Below are 23,868 nucleotides of genomic sequence, written 5' to 3' on the forward strand. Positions count from 1 at the left end.
ATGATATTGTCCAGATCATGCTGATTCAAATTAATACCATCTTGTTCCCTATCTTTTTTAAATTTCGAGCAAATTTGGGCATAAGCCCACCAATCCAGTTGTTTTCCCTGCAACTCCAACTCATTTCTTGATTTCAGACTACCATGGGGGTCCAAAAGTTCCCGGTAAGGGAGGTGATTTTCTTTGTTATATAGAGGCCTATATGTTATAGCTTCGAGTGGGACCAGCCAAGCAGGGATTGAAAAGTAAAATTTGCCCTTAATTTTCCTCCAGGACTCAATTAGAATATTCCTCACATAATGTCCTGCAAGGTGCCTTGTAGAAAGGTTTTATCAACAAGGTGTCACTATCAAGAAAATGATGCCTCCAGTTGCCATCTGGCTTCTGGGACCTATTAGGAAAAGAGTCTGAACTGAAGATTCTAGGGAGAGAAGATGGCAGGTGGTATGGAGAAAAGCAATGTCTTGGGGGGGATGACCAAGCAGCTCTGTGTCTCACTGTTGCAGCTGCTAGAATGTCCCTCAATTGTGCTGCTAAAAATCAATGCTATAATAGTTGACCACAGGTGATTTGGGTTAGGGTGCAAAATGATCTACAGATCATACCTTTCCTTGGTTTAGGGCAGTGAGGGCTAACCTTTTCCGGACTGAGTGCCCAAAGCGTCTGTTTGCCCGAACCCCCAAAATGCAATGCATGCATGTGACCCCCCCACATGCTCCCACACCGTGCATGTGCCCCCCGCATGTGCCCCACACCGTGCATGTGTTGCAGAGACCCGAAGACCAGCTGGCTGGCAGGAGGTTTGTGCACATGCACGGCAGAGCTGAACTGGGACGATGGCTCGCATGCCTTCAGAGACGGTGCTGCGTACTACCTCTGGCACGCATGCCATAGGTTTGCCCTAGCTCAGCTGCAGCGTGAATGTGTGCGCCGCCCAACTGATTTTTCACTTTCAGGCCCACCGGAAATCAGGAAACAGGCTGTTTTCAACCTCCAGAGGGCCTCCGGGGGGGTGAGGAAAGCCCGTTTTTAACCCTCCCCAGGTTCCAGTGGCTTTTTAGGAGCCTGGGGAGGGCAAAAGCGGTCTTCCCCACCCCCCGGAGGCCCTCCAGAGGCTGGAAATGGCCTGGGGCGCATTGAATGATGGGTGTGGGCCCACACGTGTGCGACCCCCACCCCACCCCCTGCTTTTGGCACACGACGGGCAAAAGGTTAGCATCACTGCTCTAGGCCTAGGTGACCAAGACTCAAGGCTCGGGGATCTAACCATTCTTGTTTAGACAGCATTGAATTAAAGTTCAGGTACCACCTGTTCTCGGGGGGGGGGGGGGACAATTCCAGGAGGCTTTGATTCAGATAACCCTGTGATTTTTTCATTATAATAAACTGATTAACCGATTGATTGCAATAATGTGGAAACCAGCTCCCTACCGCTGATTGCAAGATTCTTGTTTATAATTCATCACGAAACAGCCTTCATCGATGTCAAGGACAGAGACACATGTCAACCCTTTCCATCTCCTTTCTACCACAACTTAAGTACGCCTGCCTCTCTGATGTACAATGTCACATTTTTAAAAAAGCAGGCTCATTAAGTCCGCAGGAATCTTTCATTTTGGCATGATTAGGTTCTCCTTTTTATCCCCCCCCTCAAAAAAAGAAAAGACTTCATGATACAGAGAAATAAAAATTTAGGAGCAAACAAAGGAGTTGAGTGTCGATACAGACAATGATCATGAGTTTGCTCAGTAGGGAACATTAATTAGTGGTAATTAATCAGTATGTTTTTGGTCAATGATGCATGCCCCCACTGCTTTACTTAAATATGTGTTATTGTTGTTAGTTGCGAGGTCATGTCTGACCCATTGCAGTGTCCTGGCCTTCCTGTCTTCTACCATCCTCTGGAGTCCATTTAAGCTCACGCCAACTGCTTCAGTGACTCCATCCAGCCACCTCATTCTCTGACTTCTTCTTTTGCCCTCAATCTTTCCCAGCATTCGGCTCTTCTCCAGTGAGTCTTTCCTTCTCATTAGGTGGCCAAAGTATTTGAGTTTCATCTTCAGGATCTGGCCTTCTAAAGAGCAGTCAGGGTTGATCTCCTCTAGGACTGACCGGCTAGATCGCTTTGCATTCCAAGGGGTCTTCTCCAGCACCAGAGTTCAAAGGCCTCAATTCTTTGGTGCTCAGCCTTCCTTTTGGTCCAACTTTCACATCCATACATTGCAACTGGGAACACCATAGCCTTGACTATACACACTTTTGTTGGCAGGGTGATGTCTTTACTTTTACTAGTGTTCTACATATTTGCAACTATTTACATATTTAAGTCTGAAAACCCCATGGACTTAAATATGTAAATAGTTGCAAATATGTAGAACACTAGTAAAGGTAAAGATTTCCTCAGTCATGTCTGACTCTAATGGTGTTTATCTCTGTTTCTTAGCCAAGAGAGCCAACATTGTCTGGAGATGTTTCTGTAGTTATGTGGCCAACATGACATCACCTGGCAGTGCAGAGCATGCAGTGAAACATGATAGCAGATCACTAGTAGGTGGAAGCAAAGTGTTGGAAATTATCATTATGTTTTTGCTTCCATTAATAGCTGTCCAGATGTAGCCAGCTCGGATATGATATGACTATATTGGATTGCAAAATGTATGATACTGAGGATGGGATGCAGAGAAAATATTTTCTTCTCGTTTTCCTATACAATACCTTGATGTAACAAATTCATGAATTTACTTTGACACCTCTGGTTATTATAACTTGGAAAACATATTTGGGGACTTCTGAGTGCAATTTTAATCCATGGCCCTCCCCAGACAATATTTCATTTGCAAAACATTGTTGAATATCTATAAGCTTGCATCACAACATCACAGTTCCTTTCAGGCGCAAATGAAGAAGCTGGATTTTACACACATTATTTATCTGATGTCGTCTTCTCTGCTTAAATGCAAGGAAGGTTGGGTGGAGTTCTGTTATTTATTCTGTGCAATGACTTGTTGAGCTGGGTTGGGCTGAGACTATCCTATTTTAAATTCAGGATTACTCTAAAGGGAAGGATTTTAATGTATGTTTAGGATGCCATAACGTAATTGATGGTGCGTAGAAAGAATTTTGGCTTGTTATTTTAGGGGACAGAGTTGACAGATCCCAAAGTTGAAAAAGATGTAATTCTACAATGAAATTTGGGAGGTGCCATCTGAGAGAGATCTGGGGGCAGAATAATGGGCTCTGATTTGCGAACCCATGCTTAAGTATATTGTATGAGCCAATTGCGGTTAATTCAATTATTAAGCAAACCTTAATGGATGGCTTTACATTCAATGGCTATGTTAATCACCTAAAATCTAATTCATTTCAAACAGTTGATTCAAATCAATGAGTCCAGTTGATTCAAAGTGACAAAAAATGGGAGGGGAAAAAGTCTGTTGAATTACTGAATTGATTTGGAGGCATTCAGTTCCTTTCAACTATGGATCAACTTCAACCCCCTGTTTACAGTTTTAAACTGAAGGTTTAAAATCACTGGCAATTCAATAGGGATAAGAAAAGTTCCACTTTGCCACCAATCATTGTGGATAATACTGAGATACTGACTCTGTACAAAGCATCTGATTGGATAGAAAGCATTTCCCATGTTCCTGTTGCAATAATATGGAGAATGGCTCCACCCACTTTGAGTCTTCAGGTCAATGACTCAATTCTAGGGATTTTAATGAAGTAATATCTCAGGATCTAAGATCAGGGAAGGTTGTTTTAGAAGACAACTTAATCAATACAGCATTAAGACATGAAAGAACAAAATGTTTTCTCAAACATTGACTATAGTAAGGGGAAAAAATCTAACTTTGAATATTTTTTTTCTATCCTGCAAGGAAAAACATATGTGGAATTGTGCAATATGTCATTTTCCTGGATGTGAGTTGCCAAATATTGGCATGTACTTACTTTTAGATAAAATATAAGTAGAAGGATTTGTGTAAAACATAACCAAATATATTTAACATCAATCCTGAGGGGGAAAATACCTTAAATTATACAGCTTTAGTTATATATTATACTATATCTATACAGAGACATTGAAGAATAGATAATTAGATGTGTATGCAAATGACTATATGTTTGATTCATAAACACCAATGTGATGCATAATTGAAGGGAAATTCCCTACAATAACAAGGTTAAATGAGATACTATGAGAGTGACATCATATATAGCAGCAAAGCAAAGTATTCTTATTAATACACATCAAGTTTAACACCACACCTGTTTGGAAAAACAGACCGGATGGTGGTTGGGCTTGAAGCCAGTTTGCCAGGCGAAAAGAATCAGGACAATAATTAGATTGCAGCACAGAATATATTTTTTTCAAGCTTATAATACAAGAATCTAATCAATTAAAGTTGGCTCTAGATAAGGGTCATCAGAATTCAAGAGGAATTGGATTTGGACAACTTCTAGGAAGTTAATTTCACCTGATCTCTGCCCATCCCAATTCTGCCTGCTCTTCTCCTATACACTCCTAGCTAACTATACTTCAAATCATATTTGACGCTATAGAGCACTGCACATCAGAACAACTAGACACAAGAACAGTTTTTCCCCGAATGCCATCACTCTGCTAAACAAATAATTCCCTCAACACTGTCAAACTATTCACTAAGCCTGCATTACTATTACTATTAGTCTTCTCATCGTTGATGAGAAGATTAGTCATCATGATTAGTCTTATCACCCATCTCCTCCTACTTATGACTGTATGACTGTAACTTGTTGCTGTATTCTTACGATTTATATTGATATTGATTGGTTCCTAGTATGATTTGATTGCTTATTTGTACCCTATGACTATCATTAAGTGTTGTACCTTATGATTCTTGACGAATGTATCTTTTCTTTTTATGTACACTGAGAGCGTATGCACCAAAGACAAATTCCTTGTGTGTCCAATCACACTTGGCCAATAAAGAATTCTGTCCATCTATCTATTCTGCAAGTCCCTATGAAAGCTATAGGTCTACATGGTTGAAAGTTGGCGTGTTAGCCTAATTCCAACAGGGATGTTCATGGAGATAGCAATCCATCTTTGAGTTCAGGCTTGTCTCATTTCAGTTATAACCCATTGTTGGTTACTTTTCTGTTGATCTAATGGTTCAGCAATTAGGAAGGTAGGCAGCAGTAGCATCTGTTACCTAGAAGTAAGGAACTGGTACTCCAAGATAGCATTTGCAGAAGACATTTCACCAAGGATTGGGGGAGCCACACCATTTCTGTCACCACTACCTCCTGCCCACCCCAAGGTTAGGGGAAAAAGGAGGAACCATCTATGTAATAAGAAAACTCTTAGGCAAAAAAAAAAAGATTATTCATTGAATGACTCGACATATTGGCAATACCGAGAAGTTCAATTTGTCTTCCAGTTGCCTAACAAAATCTGAGTGAACTTTATTTCTGTGTTTGCAATTAAATGTTTTGGAGTTGGATTGTTTTGAGGATTTTTTTTTATTATTATAAAATGCTCCTTTTTGGCCTGAAGAGGTATTCATTTGAAGATCTGGTATGAACGCATCCTATTCCATTTTAATTGTTTTATATATGCCACAGGTTGAAAGTTTGTGCTTCATTTATTTATCATATTTATGCTTTGCCTTATGTGTACTGAATTTTTTAACAATTTGTGAGTCTCTCCTTGTGTGGATGAACATGTCTGTTATTTCTGAAACATGTATGATTTCCGATAAAATATATTTTCACTTTTCTGTCACACTGTATAATTTAAGTAAGTTATTTAGTGTTTTGGCACATTTTTTCCTCCTGGTTTCATCTTTTCTTGCTTTTTTTAAAACAGGGTGGTAGCAAGAGGCTGTAGAGAGGTCTCTAAAAGCCTTTAGAACCCATATCAAAGCTGTGTCTGAGTCAGGGGTGAAATTCAGCAGGTTCTGACAGGTTCTGGAGAACTGGTAGCGGACATTTTGAGTAGTTCGGAGAACCGGCAAATACCACCTCTGGCTGGCCCCAGAGTGAGGAGGGAATGGAGATTTTGCAATATCCTTCTTCCATGAGTGGGAAGGGAATGGTGATTTTGCAATATCCTTTCCCTGGAGTGGGGTGGGAGTGGAGATTTTGCAATATCCTTCTCCCAGGAGTGGGATGGGAATGGAGATTTTGCAATATCCTTCTCCCAGGAGTGGGGAGGGAATGGGGATTTTGCAGTATCCTTCCCCTGGAGTGGGGAGAGAATGGAGATTTTGCAATATCCTTCTCCCAGGAGTGGGGAGGGAATGGAGATTTTGCAATATCCTTCTCCCAGGAGTGGGGAGGGAATGGGGATTTTGCAATATCCTTCCCCTGGAGTGGGGAGAGAATGGAGATTTTGCAATATCCTTCTCCCAGGAGTGGGGAGGGAATGGGGATTTTGCAATATCCTTCCCCTGGAGTGGGGACAGAATGGGGATTTTGCAGTATCCTTCCCCTGGAATGGCAATCTATGCAATTTATTTCATTGGGAAGCAAACAAAATGCAATTGGATAAATATGGACTTCTACATATCTGAACGACCCATCTCAATTTTCTTCCCTTCCACTTCTTCCTTGTTCACTCCATATAGCCCAAAAGGTTTGAACAATGAAAGAGACCATCAGGAAAAACAGCTTGCATGTTTCGTTTTTATCCCTATCCAGACACTGAGCATCTGAGGCTTTGAATTGAAGTCCTCCATCCTCTGCCAGTAGGTGGATGTAACTAGCTATACCATGAGAAATAAGGGAAATTTATATAAGTGTGCCAGTAGGAGAAACTTGATTTGTCCAAAGCCTGGCTCTCTGTATTCTTAAGAAATAATCCTCGTGAAATACAATTGCAAGAATGTTACTGACAATAGCAGAGCATAAATAGCAGAGGAATCAATTAGATTAAGGGGATCTGAGCTTGCACATTTCTCCGTGTAAGGATGAAACTGGGTGCTTGTGTATAAGTTGGCAAGGTTTCTATTTATATGCAAATAGGGAATTGTGGCTCAGGGAACAGCTGGAGATTTGGAGAAAGTCATTATCAACAGGTATATTTTTTTCCCCTTTCTTTAAATCAAAGCTCTTCTTTAAATTATGTCTCACTAGTCTTCTACATGCATTAGGATAATGAATCTCTTTTGCATTTTAAAGATACATGTGCACATGCATGCACATGGATGAAAAACAGAGGCACACAAATGAGGAACAGAGTCAACAATATTTTAGACATTCATGGAGCTTCTGTAGAAACACATTGGTGGGATCCTATATTCTGGAAGGAAAGAGAAACCTATTCTAAGAGTTTACTTGGATCTGGTATCTTTATGGGAGCAGCTCTGTAGCGGACAAAAAAGCTCTACCGAGAATCATTAAAACTGCCCAGAATATCATCGGACTCCAGCTACCAGCCCTGGATGACATCTTCGAATCTCGCCATTTGAGGAAGTTGCATAACATTCTCAGAGACTCTTCCCATCCTGCTTACAATCTTTTTGGACTGTTGCCTTCTGGCAGAAGATACAGAACAATTCAAACTCGGACCACACGTTTTCTGAATAGTTTTTATCCCAGAGCAATAATTGCACTCAACAATGAACTAAAGGGCCACCATCAGTGAGCTGTTGGACAGCATTACTTGGTCTGTTGTGTGGATGTTTGGGTGGTTTAGGGGTGGAGAATTGTGGTGGGTGGGTGGGTGTTTGGGACTTCTTGTGTGTCTTGGACCTGGTCTTTGGGTGTTAAATGAATTTTGTTGTATGGGTATACTGTGTATACACGTTATTTATTTATTTATATACTATGGTTAATTTTATACATCTATAAGCAGATATAGGGACGCGGCTAAGACTTGTCGATCGAAAGGTCAGCAGTTCAGCGGTTCGAATCAATAGTGCCGCATAACTGCATGAGCTCCCGTTACTTGTCCCAGCTTCTGCCAACCGAGCAGTTCAAAAGCACATAAAAAATGCAAGGAGAAAAATAGGGACCGCCTTTGGTGGGAAGGTAATAGCGTTCCATTCACCTTTGGCGTTGAGTCATGCCGCCACATGTCCACAGAGACATCTTTGGAAAGTGCTGGCTCTTCAGCTTTGAAATGGAGATGAGCACCGCCACCTAGAGTCGGGAACGACCAGCACATATGTCCGAGGGGAACCTTTACCTTTACCTTTCTGTAGATATGAGTGTGTGTTTGTATTCAATTATATATGTCATGTGTGTGCATGCATGTGTGTGTGTAAATCCTACAATTATGATGTTAATTTGCAATTTTCCAGCAGTGTAAATCGAAGAATGATTGCATTAAAAAAATCAGTTCATTGGAGCAACAGGCTGAGTAAATACATATTACCATTCCAGGACTGTTTCAAAAGACCATTTTTTTCCCCCAGATGAAATGGCATTATTTCTTTACTTCAGTGTTTTTTGCAGATAGTCGCATAGATAAGCTACCGGGATGGATAGACATTTAGAGAGCTCATTGCCGGAGGCATCTGAAATGGGGTTGCTTTGTGGGAACTCCTGAGAGATCCAGAAGTGCAGCACCACTCAAAGAAAGGTTATGCTACCATGGAGAGGGGAACATGGGCTCACCACCGTTTGAGTGACCTGTTCAGGGAACAATAGCGGGTAGAGAGGAAATTGGCATTTTTATCAACAGAGTGAAGTACAATATAAATGGCCCTTGGAAATTCTCCACCGAATATGTGAAGAGAGAAATTGGTAGGGCAAAGAGAGCCTCTCCAAGGTTTTCACAAGGTTAGAATTTGAGTTAGAACTTGAATACAGCTCATCTGTCCGGAACCCACACTGCATATTGGACATTAATACAATTGAGCGCATTCAGAAATATTTCACAAGAAGAGTCCTCCACTCCTCTGCTCGCAACAGAAGGCTTGAAATTCTGGGTTTAGAAAATTTAGAACTACGCCGCCTTCGGTCTGACCTAAGCATAGCTCATAAAATCATCTGCTACAATGTCCTACCTGTCAATGATTACTTCAGCTTCAACCACAACAATACACAAGCACACAATAGATAAAAACTTAAAGTGAACCTCTCCAAACTCAATTGCAGAAAATACGACTTCAGCAACAGAGTGGTCAATGCCTGGAATGCACTACCTGACTCTGTGGTCTCATCCCAAAACCCCCAAAACTTTAATCTAGACAACTGTCTACTGTTGACCTCACCCCATTCCTAAGAGATCTGTAAGGGTCACGCATTAGAGCACCAGCGTGCCTACCGTCCCTGTCCTAATGTTTCCTTTAATTGTATTCATCTTAATGTATTCCATTCATGCTTATACTTATATATATTATCTAATATGTACTTACTTGGATAGATAGATAGATAGATAGATAGATAGATAGATAGATAGATAGATGGATGGATGGATGGATGGATGGATGGATGGATGGATGGACGGACGGATGGATGGACAGATGAATGAATGAAGAACTGTCTTTTAGCAGTGACAGAAACAACATTTTTGAGGAAACCCCAATGGGAAGAATTACCTCCCTCCAAAAAATTAAATGAAAGGCAGAGGAGTGAAAACGGGATTTTCCCACAAACTCCTTAGCCACCTTATCTTACCCCTGAAGAAATATAAGAGAACTGTCTGCCATGAGGGTCAGGTGGGAAAGCCATTGGATGCACAATTGCTGCTTTTTACATTGGCCACAATATTGACCACAACGTTGATTATAGCTAACACGAGGTTTTGATGATTCTTAGGAGACATGGCTATTGATACCATTGTCCCTGACTTCAAGTAAACATGGTTTTGTTTTGTTTTGTTTGCTCTTTGGCTGTCATGGAATTCCATGAAGTTCTTTCAAAAACCCTGCTCTACTGTATGATCTGGAGTGGACTATAAGGTCTTCTGCGGCCATTCTGAGTACTTATTAGCACAGGTCCACAATTAAACAATCTAAACTCACAAAAAAGAGGTCATCAAAGTGGTATGTGAGAATGGGTAGGGGAACCCTTGCCTCCAAATGAAATTGATTGATTGATTGATTGATTGATTGATTGATTGATGAAGTGCAATCAAGTCTCTGTCAACTCATAGATTTCTTTCCTAATGGTCTGTCTCTTAACTTGGTCCTTCAGCTCTTCCAACGGTGCCTCCATCTCCATTGAAACTGAGTCTATCTATCCTGATGGGGGTTGTCCTCCTCCTCTTCTCTTTCCTTCCTAGCATCCTTAGCCGCGTCTAAAGAGCTAGACCTTCACATAACATATCCAAAGTAGGATTATTTGAACCTGGTCATTTGTGCCTCAAAGGACAACTCTGGACTGATGTAAGGTAAGAGTAACAGAGTTGGAAGGGACCTTGGAGGTCATCTAGTCCAACCCCCTGTTCATGCAGGAGACCTGTACTAGGGATTCGAACCACTGAACTGCTGACCTTTCTGATTGACAAGCTCAGTGTCTTAACCACTGAGCCACCTGGTCAGGCTAGGTAAAGGTAAAGGTTCCCTCGCACATATGTGCTAGTCGTTCCTGACTCTAGGGGGCAGTGCTCATCTCCATTTCAAAGCCAAAGAGCCAGCGCTGTCCGAAGACGTCTCCATGGTCATGTGGCCGGCATGACTAAATGCCAAAGGCGCACGGAACGCCCACCAAAGATGGTCCCTATTTTTCTACTTGCATTTTTACGTGCTTTCAAACTGCTGGGTTGGCAGAAGCTGGGACAAGTAACGGGAGCTCACCCCGTTACGCGGCACTAGGGATTTGAACTGCTGAACTTCCGACCTGTCGATCAACAAGCTCAGCATCTTAGCCACTGAGCCACTGCGTCCTTTGATGTATTTTATGGTAAAAAAAGGAGGTGGGTGTTTTAATAGGTTCACACAGGGAAAATGTCAACCCTCCCTCACCAAGCCATGTTTTTAAGGCAATCACTCTTGCCTCATACTTGATGCCACAAATGAGACACATCTCTCAGCCCAGTAAATCAGTTAAAGTCAATTCCCCATTTCCATTTGTAAATAGGATATAGGTGGCCCTCCAAATCACTGCATAATAACTCACCCTGTTAGGCATTTCTAGAGCAAACTCAGACATCAGAAAACATTTAATTTTATATCTTTTATCTTTATTAGTCCCCCAGTTTAAAGCCAGACTGATCTAAAAGAGTCCACTTAGTCACTATGAATAATGAATGGGTAATCAAGATGGAAGGATGATGTTTGCAAATTAGCATCTATTCAGCCCATCTATCTGTGACTTTGTATAACTGGTGCAATGCAAACTGAGGTGATTTATACTGTAAGAGTGCGGGGGGGGGAGGGGCTATTTTTTTAAATAAATAAAAAAAAGAATTGAAAGAAAGTAGAGTAGGCGGATTGGAAATTAATAGTATAAAGCTGTCAGAAGCCATTTTAATCAAAATGGAAGCTAGGCAAATCTAAACACGTTCTGATGGCAACAGAATCTGCCTTGTGAATTTCAGTCACACGGGCTTCAACTTTCAAATGATACAAACAATTCCAAGGCTTTCTTGTTAGTTTTCTTTGTGAAGTTAGTCAATGTGAAATTGGTTTTGATGCCTGGAAAAGTTGCACACACACAAAAAATAATAATAATGTAAAGCTTTAAGGGACCCAGATACTCATTATACTGCAGCTGTGCATAAGAATATCTTGATAGTTCTTGCTTAGTCACAAATCAAGCAAACAAACAGAAAAAACCATTTCAGAAAATATGAGAGGCTGGGCAAATAATGCTCCACTCTTCTTTAGTTAGTTAGTTAATCTCAGATCTTCACAATTTCAACAACACAGTATCAACAATAGAGTCCTTCACGTTTCTAGGTTCTATCATAGCTCAAGACTTAAAATGGACACCTAACATCAAAAACGTCATCAAAAAAGCACAACAAAGAATGTTCTTTCTGCGCCAACTCAGAAAGCTCAAACTGCCCAAAGAGCTGTTGATTCAGTTCTACAGAGGAATTATTGAGTCTGTCATCTGCACCTCTATAACTATCTGGTTTGGTTCTGCAACCTAACAAGACAGACACAGACTTCAGAGGATAATTAGTACTGCAGAAAAAATAATTGCTACCAACCTGTCTTCCACTGAGGACCTGTATACTGCACGTGTCAAAAAGAGGGCTGTGAAAATATCTACAGACCCCTCACATCCTGGATATAAATTGTTTCAACTCCTACCCTCAAAACGACACTATAGGGCACTGCACACCAAAACAACTAGACACAAGGATAGTTTTTTCCCCAATGCCATCACTCTGCTAAACAACTAATTCCCACAACACTGTCAAATAATTTAATAAGACTGTATTACTATTATTCTTCTCTTCCTTCCTACTACCTATCTCTTTCCACTGATGGCTATATCCATGTTGTTTGTATCTTTCAATTATATTGTTTTTATTTGTTTCCTAGTACGATTTGATAGCTTATTAATAAACTTGACTATCATTACGTGTTGTATCTTTTTATTCTTGATGAATGTATTTTATTCTCCTTATGTACACTGAGAGCATATACACCTAAGACAAATTCCTTGTGTGTCCAATCACACTTGGCCAATAAAAGAATTCTATTGTATTGTATTGTATTGTATTGTATTGCATTGGATTGCATTGCATTGCATTGCATTGCATTGCATTGCATTGCATTGCATTGCATTGCATTCCATTCCATTCCATTCCATTCCATTCCATTCCATTCCTGCGTTGTTTCTCTGTCTAAGTCTTAAGAAGACAAAATAGTCTGGTTTGTTAGCTGATTATATGTTCTCAACACAGGTTGATTCCTAAAAGAATTCTAGTAACTTGCAGGGAATATTTTTCAGCAAAAACAAGAAATGGGAACAGTATAGGACAACTTTCTAAAAGCAAGTAAATTAAAGTTTTAAAGGATTTCCATTGCAAATCCTATTGGGTATTCCAATGAACTTCAGAACAATACAATGTCATAAAAAATGAAACATGTTTGCACTTGTCTTTTGTCTGTTTTGGAACAAAACAAAACAAAAAAAGATGTTCAGCGCTGAAAGTTTAGTGAAAATACCGGCAGTTGCATTTTAAAAGATGTGTAAATAGGGATAATTTTTATTTTATAAAGCTGTAGCAGAAAATCCACGTTTTGGAGAATGAAAATACAGATAGAATTAGGTTCGAATACCATCTCAGATTGAATTGAAAAACGCAACAACAAGGGAATGGAAAAGGGGAGAGGAGTAAAGAGGGGAAGGGAGGAGAGTTGGGAGGTGAGAAGAGAAGAAAAGAAAAGAAGAAAGAAGGGGGAAAGAGGAGGAGAGAGGGTAAGAAAAGGAGGAAGAAGAGAGGAGAGGGGAAAGAAGAGAGGAAGTAGAAAAGAGAAGGAGAGGAGTGTGAGAGAAAATTCCCTCACAGTTGATGTGCCTATTAATGGCCTTTGGCTTAGACAATTAAATAAGCCAATCAGAAAGCAGCTTCTGGCTTTGAATCTCCCGGGCTTTTCTATGCCCTCCCCTAACTGCCACGGTGACAGTATAAAAGGAGATGCTTGCCTGAAGACTTTTGGGCTCTTTGGGATCAGAGGCAGAGCTGAAGTCACTAAAGCCTCTTCCTTCTGAGGAAGAAAAGCCCGAACTCCAATCGCATAGAGCGATTGCACCAAAGAGCTGACAGGACACTTAAGAAAGAGAATGACATCTAATATTCTTTTTGAATAGACTTTGTTTTATTTTATGTAAATAAAAACAGTTTAGTGTAAACTGCTCGTGAGGCTCATTTGTTCTAGGAGATTGTAAAAGAGATAAGGTTACGGTCCATCGAGGCCCCCTCCATTACAAGGAGGAATGACAAAAGTAGAAAGAAACAGAAGAGGAGAGAGAAGGGAAGAAAAAGAAAATTTGTATTAAAATAAAGGAAGGAGATGGTAGAAGAGCAGACCCGAACAACTAATTAGCAAGTGGAAATTAAAGAATAAGATGAATAAAGAATAATGATTAATGATGGACAAAAGACTGTACATTTGAATATGTTGATAAAAAATAAAAATAAAAAACTTAAAAAAAAAAGAATTAGGTTTGGGAGCAACTAGAGGAGGGTTAACTCCGCCCCCCTAGCAGATTTTATAAAATTCTTTAAACCAAAAAGGTTAGAAACCATGGTGTTGTCTTTGAGGAGTCATGAGGGCCAGGAAGAAATAATGAAAAAGACAGAATTGTTGACAATTCAGAAAATATAGAAAAAGTTGGGAGGCGAGATATTTTCCCACTCATATGCACACACTAGATTTTTTAAAAAAGAGATTTTCATCCCTGTTCTTTCTTATAATCGTTTTCCCTAGTGAATAAGGACAATCTGCCAGCTCTCTATGAATCCGTAATATTTAACAAGCTTCAGTTTGAGCAGCTAACATTGCAAGTCTAAGAGTTTCATCAGTCTAAAAAGGAACAAGGAGTCCTTTCGGTGTTTCTCAGGTACAATAGAAATTGTAGAGAATGGCAGATGGGTCAGGCAAGGCAAAAGGCCGAATCAATACGGCCTTCCAATTTAGATGATTTCTTAATGAATCTGGGCATCGGCATCTGGAAGAAGCCGCAAGGACAATCCCGTGTGTCAGACACAATTACATTATGTAATTTGTGCCAGCTGGGTCATAACATACATTCCAAACAATATATAATTTATATCATTTGTGTAACAACATAATGATGCATTTGACCTCACTTGCCAACCCTCCACCCACATCGATGGATCCAGAAGACTAGGCTCATAAACAGTTGACAAAACAAAACAAACTGTATCTGTTTAAATACTTAAATGTAACAGAAATATTACCCCGGAGAAAATTACAAAAGGAATTGTGGGTGCTCCATCACTGGAGATTTTTAAGAAGAGATTGGACAACCATTTGTCTGAAACGGTATAGGGCCGTGATGGCAAACCTGTGGCACGTGTACCACAGTTGGCACATGGAACCATATCAGTGGGCACACAAGCGTTGCCCTAGCTCAGCTCCGGCGCACATGTGCGTGCCAGCCAGCTGATTTTCAGGCCTTCTGGGCCCACTGGAAACAGGCCATTTCCGGCCTCTGGAGGGCCTCTGGGTGGTGTGGGGAAGGCAGTTTTCGTCCTCCCCAGGCACCTAGAAAGTCTCTGGAGCCTGGGGAGAGCGAAAAACAGGCCTTCCAGCCCACCGTGCCATTGCATGCCAAAAGCGTGGGGAGCGTGGGGGGGGTCACGCACACATGGGTGGGGGGCAGGGGGCATTGTATTATGGGTGCGGGCACTCCGCACTCCCCCCACTTTTGGCACGTGACAGCAAAAAGGTTCGCCATCACTGGTATAGGGGCTTCTACTGGGAGTTGGACTAGAAGATCACTAAAGTCCCTTCCAACTCTATTATTCTGAGTTTTCAAACTAAGCGATGAGTACCTTGGTTCATTTAATTAGATGTCTGTAGAGATTCTCAGTTATCCAAGTTATGGTTGTCCCAAAGGTGCTTTTTCTGGAGGCAACTGGACTTTCGCTTCTCATCCTATCATCAGCTCTGATAGGATAGTGGGGAATGGAAGGATTCACAGTATATTAGCTGTCTGCAAGGAATATTATAAACCCTTCCATTCCATACTATGCTGTCAAAGCTAAAGAAGCTTCTTGGATGAGAAGCGAAACATGTTCAAAGAAAAAACAAGAAAGTCCAGTTGCCTCCAGAAAAAGCACCTTTGGGACATTTAATTAGATATTTTCCAGGAAATTACCACCTATAGTGGTACCTATTTAGATCCTTTCCTCATTCCTTTATATGATCACTCATCTAAACTATATCTCTGAATTGATTTATTTTGTTCAAAATTTACAGCATCATTGAGACTGTCAGAAAGTACAAAAACTGATGAATTTCTAAATTCTGGTTTATGCAGTACATGGGGAGTGCAGATTAAATGAATTCATATTTGGAATTTACAAAAAAAATAAAAAAAATAAATCCAGTTATCTGGATTAGATTTCTCATGCCCTTGAACATTTAATGCCAAATTAAGCTATAGGTAAACAGCTCATTTATTTTTGGAAGGTATTTTCAAACATCTTCAGGCTATATAGATAAAAGAAATAGTAGCAGGGGTTGAAATTTAAAATTTTGTGCCTCTGAATCGATTATAGCACTGGCTTTTCCCATTCTACCACCATTTTTCTAAACATCGCATCTAATGTAAATGAGGGTTTTTATGCAAGTTTATTTGATTTTAAAACCCAAACATCTTTTCCTCACTTGCAAAAGAATTTGATATATAGTCTGAATTTTTCTTTTAGGACAAATTATTTTTCTCCTATTGGCATAAACTGCAACAATCAATTAAAAACACACATGCACCTTTTCCTCTTAACTCATATATACACATTTATACAACATTCCCTTCAGCACAGACAAATTTAAGATAAAATATGTTTGCTAATTGGCACAAAGACTCTTTGTATGAGATAAGAATGGCATCATGCATTATCTGATGAAACTTACTTTCTTTTTCTTCTGATGAACTGACTTCTTTCTTTCTGTCAACAGGCATTTTACTGCATATTTGTCAGCTCTGTTAATCAGTTAATAGTCTGTTTCTGATTATGCAAAAATTAAGAGGAGACTTCCTTCCATTTGGTTTCATATGTGGAGAGTTTCAATCCCATGTTGTGCTCTTAAAACATTTCCAGATCAATCCATCAAAGTTGATAACAAAGAATAGAATAGAATAGAATAGAATAGAATAGAATAGAATAGAATAGAATAGAGTAGGGTAGGGTAGGGTAGGGTAGGGTAGGGTAGGGTAGGGTAGGGTAGGGTAGGGTAGGGTAGGATAGAATTAGAGTAAAGTAAAGTAGAGTAGAGTAGAGTAGAAGACAGAATAGAATAGAAGAATAGAATAGAATAGAATAGAATAGAATAGAATAGAATAGAATAGAATAGAATAGAATAGAATAGAATTGAATTGAATTGAATTGAATTCTTTATTGGGCAAGTGTTATTGGACACACAAGGAATTTGTCTTTGGTGCATATGCTCTCAGTGTACATAAAAGAAAAGATACATTTGTCAAGAATAATAAGGTACATAAAAATAAAAACAGTAAAAGTTGTAAAGATACAAACAACATGGATATAGCCATAAGTGGGAAGAGATAGGTAGTAGGAAGGATGAGAAGAAGAATAGTAATACAGTCTTAATAGTCAATTTGACAGTGTTGTGGGAATTATTTGTTTAGCAGAGTGATGGTGTTTGGGGAAAAAACTGTTCTTGTGTCTAGTTGTTCTGGTGTGCAGTGCTCTATAGCGTCGTTTTGAGGGTAGGAGTTGAAACAATTTATGTCCAGGATGTGAGGGGTCTGTAGATATTTTCACAGCCCTCTTTTTGACTTGTGCGTGTTAGATACGGTATGTTGCCCCAATTTTTCTCCAGGTCAGCTCAATATGTCCAGCTCATGGCTAGAAAAATCTGCCTTTTCTGGTTTCCCCAAACCATAGTTCAGAGTGCTAGTGTGAATGTAAGGTAGCAATGGGAAACTTGAGCTTGAATGGTCTATCCTTCCTTCACCCCAGCCTTGAACAAACTCTTAGGTTCTTCATTTCTTGGAACGTGTTAAGGATATTGTTGTTGTGTTACCAACCAGCAGAGTAGATTGCACAGAGAAACGTTGCTGAGAGCAATGAATAAGAGATATGCAAACTGGTTTATCAAAAGCTTACTTTATAGTAGAAAAACAGTCTCATAGTCTTTAAACAAATTCCAAGTCTTTGCCAGTAAATCAGTCCAGTAGTTACAGAATCTTCTTACCCAACAAACAGTAGTTGGTTAGAATAACAAACTCACTCTGGTTCACAAACCACGATGGTTGCAGATCCATCAAACCGATGATTAGCAGATAACAACTCTGCTGGTTGGTAACACAACAACAATATCCTTAACAGAATGCAACTGTACCTCAATATAATATTACAGATAGAAATTACATGAGTAACTGAAAACTTCTAGTCTTTTGTTCTTCTCACAGACATCCCCAATGCCAAATTTCCAGGAAATCCTAATGAATTTGACCTTTCAGCTCAATCTTTAGAATATTGATTGTTGATATTGAGCTCTTTGTCTTAATGTCTGGACTGCATTTCGGCTGTGTTTTGGCGTTCTTCCTTTACTCTTTGTTCTCTTTTGGTCCTGGATTATTTGATTATGATTCATGCTTTGGATTCCAGCCACTGAGTCTTGAGTCCAGAGCAAAAAAAGGGATAATCTCATCCTCTGAAACAATAGATCAATTACCATGTATTTGCCAGCTCCACAGCCTTATGGAAACCATCATTGATGGAATAAACTATGGAAGACTTTACAACAAGGATCCCTGAAGTTTGTGCTTCAGAGTCGCATTTGACTCTTGGACAGAATGACCATGACACAGTAGCTTGCCCATTCGCAAATTAACCGCTATAAAAAGAAAGAGTTAGCTAGAAGCACTGATTTATCAGAGTAAGATAAGACACAATTGTTTATCCCAGCTTATCTTTGCCCTTCTTCCTAGGCAGTGGGGTCATTGCCAAACATAACTCTGGACTGTAAGTTTTTATTTTCTAAGAAATCTTCTGGATTCCTTTAACATCCAGAGACAATAGTAATGCATAATGGAAACAATGACACATAAAGGTAAACAGTTAGTAGGGACAGGGATCCCGAGAAACACCAATGGGACATCAAAACTCCAGTTGGAGACCTTAGTTATAGAGAAACACCACAACACCATTTCAAAAATGGTAGATTTTGGGTCAGAAATACTACCAGACTTAAAGTGGGATCTTGGAAGGTGTTTTCCTGAGCATCACATATAGTCATACCTAGATCCTCCTTCTCTGATTGTCCTAGAAGAGAAAGGGGGAGAGGGGGGGAGGGAGGAGGGGGAGGGACAGAGGGAGGGAGGGAGGGGGAGAGAGAGAAAGAGAAAGGGGAGGGGGAGAGAGAGAGCAGGGGGGAGGGAGAGAGAGAAAGAGAAGCATAAGTAGTGAGCCAATGAGGCAGAGGATAGAAACTTATCCAAGTTTAAAAAGCAAAATATAATATTGACTGATGCTGGAGGGCAAGGCTTCCCAAAATGAGGGGGACCAGCCTACTCCTGATGATCAGAGTAACACCACCACTGATTTAAGGCCATTAATCTGCATGCTGCTGATAGAAATTTTCTCTTTTGTCTTAACTGCGACTGCCTCAGAATGCAAAGTAGAAAGAGAAAATCTTTCAGAGAGTAGTAGACAAATCACATTGCTCCCAATAGCTGCTAGCTTTTATCTGCAGAAAGGGAAAGGCTTCTATTGTGACTGCATCTGGTTCCCTTTCAAGGAGCTTGAGAACAGTTGCTGATCTTAGAAGTGGAAAGATATTGAAAATGGTACACAAACATCCTCTTGGTAAAGCATCAATTCGGACCAGCTTGGGTTAGGTAAAGTCACCGGTCAAAATTTCATTGGCATTTGCAAAAATGGATATGAGAAAGAGCTAGTTGTAGCAATAGCACTTAGACTTATATGCCGCTTTATAGTGCTTGTACAGCCCTCTCTAAGCGGTTTACAGAGTCAGTCTATTGCCCCCAGCAATCTGGGTCCTCATTTAACCCACCTTGAAAGGATGGAAGGATGAGTCAACTTGAGCCGGTGAGATTTGAACTGCCAAATTGCAGGCAGCCAGCAATCAGCAAAAGTAGCCTGCAGTACTGCACTCTAACCACTGCGCCACCTCGGCTCTATATAGATCCATTTCAAAAGGGGATTGGGGACAGAAAAGGTTTCAGATATGGAGTATTTTTTCCAAACCTTTTAAATTACTGGCAATTCATCCATCCATCCATCCACCCTCTATCTCTGCTTTCCTTCACCTTTGCCTAATGATGATTGCAACTTCAGCAGTTTGTAAGATGCTCCAATGAGAGCTCTTGACAAATCTTCCCTTTGTAATTTGAATAGGTTGTACAATAAAAACTGAGAGGCCAATGGGAAAAGGTGCACAGACTTAACAAACCTCCCTCTGATATGCTAGTTTATCATTCTGTAAACGTGACAGTAATACAATGAGATGTTCCACCACAGGTGGAAACGGAGACACCTAGAAACCTGATTCTACATATGAACCATAGCCGACCAGTAATGAAGAAGAATTCTAAAGCATTATAAGAAACTCCATTTGTAACCTATAGACCTGGGAAAGCAAAGGGAAATCATCAAAGCCATTAAAAAGTTAGAATATTTCGGACATGTGATGTGACACCCAGTCAAATACGGCATCTTTCACTTAATCCTCCAGGGAAAGATTGAAGGCAAACAAAGTCCAGGCAGAAGAAGAACATCATGGCTTCAAAACCTAAGGGACTGGCTTGGACAAAACTCAGCAGCACTTTTTCATGCGGCTGTTGACCAAAATAGGATTGTCAACATGATCGCCAACGTCTGATGATGGATATGGCACAACAACAAGAAGAAGACCCCACAATGTAATTTAATGGTATGGAAAAGAGACTCTATATATGGTTTCCACTGATAATTAAACAAGACTCAAGGCATTTCATTATAACCATTGCAAGCAGTCATTTAGGCCAATGTTCCCCAACCTTTCTGGGTTGGCAGCCCAATGCAGAGAGGGGTTGGTTTTGCGTGAGGGACAGGCGTGCATGCACACATGCACAGCTTCACTTGTGTTAGCGGCAGGCATGTGCGCCCGCTGCTCACTCAACTGGGCTGTGAGTATCAGTGCCCTCCACTCGCAGAAGTAGGGCTGCAAGTTCTAGCACTCGCCATTTGCGCAAATGGATCTGCGTGCTCACATGCACTCACCCACTGCTGATGAGGCTGGTTCCGAATGGACCCCTGATTTAGGCCTTCTCTGACCAAAAGGCACAGTTATATTAGGTAAAGGCTCCCCTCGCACATATGTGCTAGTCATTCCCGACTCTAGGGGGTGGTGCTCATCTCCATTTCAAAGCCGAAGAGCCAGCGCTGTCCAAAGACGTCTCCGTGGTCATGTGGCCAGCATGACTAAACGTCAAAGGTGCACAAGAATGCTGTTCCCTACCCACCAAAGGTGGTCCCTATTTTTCTATTTGCATTTTTTTTAACATGCTTTCGAAATGCTAGGTTGGCAGAAGCTGGGACAAGAAACGGGAGCTAACCCCGTTACGTGGCACTAGGGATTCGAACCGCTGAACTGCTGACCTTTCGATCGACAAGCTCAGCGTCTTAGCCGCTGAGCCACCACGGTTATATTAAACATATTTAAAATCTTCTTTACTTGGGTTTGCAGATGAGTCTGACAGAGGCATCATTTGGAAGGCAAAAAGATTTATCAGTAAAATAATAACACATTTGGCTTTTAATCTGATTACTCTATTTACTCTATTTAATATGTGTGCGGTTTAGACTCAATTATGATTGGAACTGCATACTAAATACAGCAAATAAGTACAAGATTTTTGAAGCACAAACTGAGAGAAGGGATAGAGCTTTGTGGGGGAAGCAAATCATCAAACTTCCTCTACCATCTCTTTCCGTGGTCCCAAAGTTCTTTAGGCTCCTCCTTGGCTACTCCTAACATGTCTTCTGTCTTACCTGGTAAAAGTACCATGCTTTTAATCGTAGAAGACCTAGAAGAATAGCCCTAGCGATAGCACTTAGACTTAAATACCATTTCTTAGTGCCTTACAGCCCTCTCTAAGCAGTTTACAGAGTCAGCCTATTGCCCCCAACAATCTGGGTTCTCAACCTTGGAAGGATGGAAGGCTGAGTCAACCTTGAGCTGGTCAGGATCGAACTCCTGGCCTGCAATACTGCATTCTAACTACTGCACCACCACAGATCTTGGTAACCTTGATTTACAGTGGGTTTTGGGAGAGAAGATAAAGTGTCCCTGCTTTCAGTGTTCCAGAAGAACCCAACTCCAATTAAAAACTCCGAGACAGGCATTTTCTCAAAGTTCCCATTTATTAGAGTAGGTATACTGGTACAGTTGGGAAAACTGGGAATCTGAGAGTTCCGGATTTTCCTTCAGTAAATCAAAACCCCAAATCCATCCCTTGCACCCATCATTCCATCACATGATCCAATCACCATCCATCCCACCTTGAGACACCACTTCAACCACTCCTTCTCCAGATGCAGGACTGCCTTGATCTTGACCCAAAAAAGAATGCTATTTTGTCTAACTACATCCCTGCTACTAACCCCCCCCGTCCTAATTTCCCACGCACAAGAAGGTGGCAGCGTGGAAGCTTCCCGACTCTAGGGAGCAGTACTCATCTCCGTTTCAAAGCCGAAGAGCCAGTGCTGTCTGAAGGCGTCTCCGTGGTCATGTGGCCGGCATGACTAAATGCCAAGGGCACATGGAACGCTGTTACCTTCCCACCAAAGGTGGTCCCTATTTTTCTACTTGCATTTTTTATGTGCTTTCAAACTGCTAAGTTGGCAGAAGCTGGGATAAGTAATGGGAGCTCACCCCGTTACCTGGCACTAGGGATTCGAACTGCTGAACTGCCGACCTTTTGATCGACAAGCTCAGCATCTTAGCCACTGAACCACCACACCCCTATTCTTATCTTAGCTATGCATAAAGTACAGCTTCCAAGTTGAGTCTGGCTCCAGGAGATTCCATGGAGATGGATAAGAATGTTATCTTGAACACTGCATCAGTTATTTGACATCACCTTATTTTATATGGCCTATAACTCTTTTATATTCTGTCCTCACAGCTGTGTCTTAAAAGAATTGCAGTCTTAAAGCAAGACAGCTTTCCATTCTTGGAAAGCAAAGGAAAGCTCCTAAATTATTTTGCTTTTGATTGTTTCAGATATCACTTTTGGCCTTGTCTGGAATGCAGAAGAGGCTTCAGGTGTGAATAGCATTTACTTAGGTGCTTCTGTGGGTTATTGATGTGCTAGATCAATGGGAGTGAGGCATCAGATTGATAGAAAAGGCCTTGAAAAGGCAAACAGCATCAGTAAAATGGCACAAAGCAACTCAGCGGGATGAATAGAATAGAATAGAATAGAATAGAATAGAATAGAATAGAATAGAATAACAGAGTTGGAAGGGACCTTGGAGGTCTTCTAGTCCAACCCTCTGGTTAGGCAGGAAACCCTACACCACTTCAGACAAATGGTTATCCAACATCTTCTTAAAAATTTCCAGTGTTGGAGCATTCACAACTTCTGGAGGCAAGTTGTTCCAGTGATTAATTGTTCTAACTGTCAGGAAATTCCTTCTTAGTTCTAAGTTGCTTCTCTACTTGATTAGTTTCCACCCATTGCTTCTTGTCCTGCCCTCAGGTGCTTTGGAGAATAATTTGACCCCCTCCTCTTTGTGGTAGCCCCTGACATATTGGAACACTGCTATTGTGTCTCTCCTAGTCCTTCTTTTCATCAAACTAGACATACCCAGTTCCTGCAGCCATTCTTCATATGTTTTAGCCTCCATTCCCCTAATCATTTTTGTTGCTCTTCTCTGCACTCTTTCTATTCTCCACATCTTTTTTACATTGTGGCAACCAAAACTGAATGCAGTATTCCAAGTGTGAACTTACCAAGGTATTGTAAAGTGGTAGTAACACTTCAGGAGATCTTGATTCTATCCCTCTGTTTATGCAGCCTAGAACTGGGTTGGCTTTTTTGGCAGCTGCTGCACACAGCTGGCTCATATTTAAATGATTGTCCACTAGGACTCCAAGATCCCTCTCATGGATGGATTGAGGCTACCTTGCCTAGGCCTAGTTAGTGGCTTCCTGAGCGACTTCCAATGGTCAAGAGAGGATCATCTTATAAGCCTTAGAAACAAAACTTTTCAAGTGGATGAACCAGACTTTTGAAAGAACAGTA

This window comes from Pantherophis guttatus, chromosome 11 (genome assembly GCF_059756535.1).
Source record: "Pantherophis guttatus breed Tessera chromosome 11, ASM5975653v1, whole genome shotgun sequence".
NCBI classification, from domain to species: domain Eukaryota; kingdom Metazoa; phylum Chordata; class Lepidosauria; order Squamata; family Colubridae; genus Pantherophis; species Pantherophis guttatus.